We start from the raw sequence: 3,927 nt of genomic DNA on the forward strand, positions 1-3,927 counted from the left end.
AGAAGGAGTTCCGGGTTGTTGATGTCCCCCGGTGCGAAAACCAGGGACGGGCGGTAGGGGGCCAGGAGGAGGGAAAAAGACACGTCCCTCGCCGAGTCCCAGCAGGAGGCCAGGAGGGACATCATGGAAGGCTCCACTGGAGCCTTCGCCGGACTGGCAGGACGAGCGGGTGCTGGAAGGGATAGCAGCCGTGGTGCAGCTGCTGGAAGCTGCCTTGGAGCAGGAACGGGTGCTGGGCGCTCAGCCGGTGTTGGTCGTTGTGGCGCCGCGACCGGCGTAAGACGCGGGGCTGCGACCGGCGTGCGACGCGGTGTGGGAACCGGAGGTCGACGCGCCGGCACAGGCGATTGCCGTGGAGCCGGGACAGAACGCACAGCAGGCGACGGGGAAGATGGCGGCGGTGGCCGCGCCGGTCGGAGAGCCGGAGCCGGCGGCCTAGCCGGGAGGAGGGAAGGCGGCGGTGGCCGCGCCGGTCGGAGAGCCGGAGCCGGCGGCCTAGCCGGGAGGAGGGAAGGCGGCGGTGGCCGCGCCGGTCGGAGAGCCGGAACCGGCGGCCTAGCCGGAAGGAGTGAAGGCGGCGGTGGCCGCGCCGGTCGGAGAGCCGGAACCGGCGGTCGATGCGGAGGGAGAAGGTCCGAGCCTGCTGTGGGCTGGGACCGCACAAACCTGGTTTTCAAGTCCTCTATGAATTGTGCGGTCCAGAATGTCGGCTGTGCGTCGCCGACAGGGGTTCTCGCGAGGACACAGCATTCTGGCTCGATGATACTGTGAGGAACTAGCATGGCTGCAGTTTGTGTGTCCCCAAGATGCAAGAACCAGGAGGTGGATGTGCAGGTAAGATGATTTTAATTAACATAAACAGAAAATAAAGCAGTCTTGCAGAATTGTTCCAAACATAGAAGTCTATCATCGAGCACTGAGGAGTGCTCGAGAGAAAACATAGACATATGCTGATTGGCAGCAGGTGTGGACCGGCTGCCAATCAACGGCAGGTGAAGAGAAAACAGTGCTCCGCGGAACAGGAAATTTAACAAAATAAGAGCACTGACCGGAGGTAATACAAAAACCAAGGAGACAAACAGAAATTAAGTGACCGATCGTCACAGTATGAAGAAGAACTTATTTATTCCTACCTCTTCTTCGTGTCTCCATTATAATTTTCTTACAGGAAAATAGTATAAGAATGTGTAATAGTAATATAATGTGTATCAGAACACATTTTAATTTTGTTTCGTGAGGATTGAGTCATGAAGACACACGTCAGAGTACGTGCTGAATTCCTCTGCTGCCCTCGTATTTGTCTGCCTCGCTTTGCCAGTTTTCCTGGAGACAATGGTCGGCATGGAATAAACCAAAGAGTCCTCGTCTCTCTGAGGAAACAAGTCATGTGTGACATGAGAAGAAGCTGAAAACCAAGCAAAGATGCACAGAAAGTTTCTACAAACTTCATTTTACCTGCTGGACGTGACTGAACGTTTCATCGAGTGTTTGTGGACCAGCTGAAAAATTGAAGAAAAAGCATAAAAGAACAACCCAATGATGATTGATAATGCACTTTTTTCATACCTTTGCAGCAAAAACATTGTTTTGTCCTGATTTTGTTGATGAGGAAGGCTGACATGATGAAACTTAAGGCCAAAGCAGCACTCAAGACAAAGATAACATAATTGTTTGAATCACAGTTGCAACCATCTGGATTGTTATGATAAAAAAAAACATTCAATATTTTTCGCAACAATAATTATGTTAAATTCATCAATACTAATGAATTAATATTTACCTTGGGTGTTGTTGACTTTTATTGGAGTTCCCATGAAAATCCTCCCACATGTGACCACAGCACACAAGTAAGTTCCAGCATCAGAGGAGTTGACGTTCTTTGATAAAGTGTGGACACATTTCTGTGTGGACTTATCTTTGATTTCCTTGCATTCGTCATCAGCGTAAACAAAGCTGGGATGGACACTTTCTGGTCCAGTTCTGAACCAGGACACTTTGTGTCCATCCTGACAGGTTTCATTCCCAGAGTGGGAGAGGACTGAGCACTGCAACTTCACAGGCGGTCCTGGTTGGACTTCAGAGACAACAGACACGGAGGGTTCTGGTTCTGGGAAGAGTGCAAGACAAATTGAAGTCTTTCAGCACTCTGTGACTTTGATTCCACAGATCGACATTCACTTCTGTTGAAATCTTGAAGGTAAAAAATACTGTGATGTGTTAATGCAGAGGTTACATTTCTTGTAGTGCATGTAAAAACATGTTCATCACAATAAAATATTGTTAATTTGGACATTTGTAAGCCGAATTATTGGATGAGTAGTCCAGTTAACATTGTTATCTATAAACAGATGTTATGTAAAAATTAAAACATGTCAAATTGTTCATTTAAACTGTTTTCTAATTATTTGTTGTCATATTTACCTGTGACCTGAAGGAACGTTCCTTTCAAAAACATCATGGTATACATATATTGTTGTACATTTAAACAATAGTAGATCGCAGAATCACTTTTCTCTACTTGACTAATTTGCAGTACAAATTTTCCTTGCTCTTTTTTGGCTGTGATGCGATGTCCAGTATTTGATGTTCCATGTTCAGCAGAGCTGTAAGATGCCATTGTAGCTAAAATATCAGGAAAGGTTCCAGAAGCAAATCGGATCCAAAATAAGATGTTCTGAGTTTTAATATCCTCGAAGGAACATATCAGACTGACATTTTGTCCAGGTCCAACAGTCAGAGTGGAAAAGTTGTAAGCACCTGTACATGCTGAAGAGAAAAAAAGAAAAGAAGACATATTAATAAGAGTCATGTACAGTATGAACATGTCTCCATTGGAACTGAGCATGGACTTACCTCCACTTTGGAGCAGGAGCAGCAGATGAAGCACGATCCACATTTTCTCCTCTCGTTGGACCAAGTGAACATCAGACCATCTAGACAGCATCTTAAGATTATTGACATGAATCACATCATACCAAATGGGAGGGAACTATTTTGCTGCCATCTCATTGGCTCATCAGTGCCGCCCCTACCTCAGTGGAAATATGTCCACCCAAACGTCTCTTTGTATCTTTTTCTCACAGTGGTTCTATTTGTTTACTACTTTTAATAACTATGCAGTATTTTTGTAGCAAAGGAAACCTTTTTTGTCCCTGCAGATTTTATGAATATCAATATATTATTATTCTATAGCATCTGTGCTGGATTTTGCTAAAACTAGATTGAATTTATTTCATTTTCAATGGTAACCAAAAAAAAAACGTTTTTTTATTGTCCTTCCATGTCGAATAGAAATAATATTGCATTTCCATTTACTCCCAGAATATTTTGGTTGACTGTTGTGATGGTGCATCTGGAATGATCCAAAATTGCATGTAACAATGCATGAAAACGATATATATAAGAGATATATTATTAATACAACAAAAAAATATCAAACAAATCATTTAAATATGTTTAATCAGCCTATTAGGTCATCAAGCAGCTTTACAATTTGAATAGGATGTTGCTTGAATAGACAATGTCTAATATTTCTATTTTTGACAGTACGGCTTCCTCCCGCCTCCAAAGACATGCACCTGGGGATAGGTTGATTGGCAACACTAAATTGGCCCTGGTGTGTGAATGCCCGAGAGCAGGGGTGTCCAAACTTTTTCCACTGAGGGCCGCACACGGAAAAATTAAAGCATGTGGGGGCCATTTTGATGTTTTTCATTTTCAAACCATAACAAAATATATGCATTTTTCATTTATTTTACCTTTAGGGGTCCCAGGGACCGCAAAGAGTCTCAGTCATTAAAATGTTAAAAATAAGTCAGATTATTATTTATTTTTTCATTATTTAACGCGTACAGTAAATCTCTATATCAACTTCAAGTTGATATAAAGTAACACAAATTAAAACAAATGTTTTATGGCTTTTCTGTC

The 3,927-nt window shown here is 43.6% G+C and overlaps 1 long non-coding RNA gene across 2 annotated transcripts; it reads right to left on the bottom strand.

Annotated features, from left to right (window-relative positions):
* Positions 1-1,133: 1,133 nt before the first annotated feature.
* On the bottom strand, positions 1,134-2,744 carry LOC133645084 (uncharacterized). Of its 2 annotated transcripts, XR_009824894.1 has the most exons (4): positions 2,422-2,744; positions 1,567-2,107; positions 1,456-1,499; positions 1,134-1,370 (listed from the first exon to the last, which is right to left on the bottom strand). It is a non-coding gene; the product is annotated as an uncharacterized LOC133645084 (long non-coding RNA). The 2 variants fall into 2 exon arrangements; XR_009824893.1 differs by having other exon boundaries at positions 1,456-2,107.
* Positions 2,745-3,927: the final 1,183 nt, after the last annotated feature.

Source organism: Entelurus aequoreus, linkage group LG28 (genome assembly GCF_033978785.1).
Source record: "Entelurus aequoreus isolate RoL-2023_Sb linkage group LG28, RoL_Eaeq_v1.1, whole genome shotgun sequence".
Taxonomy (NCBI): domain Eukaryota; kingdom Metazoa; phylum Chordata; class Actinopteri; order Syngnathiformes; family Syngnathidae; genus Entelurus; species Entelurus aequoreus.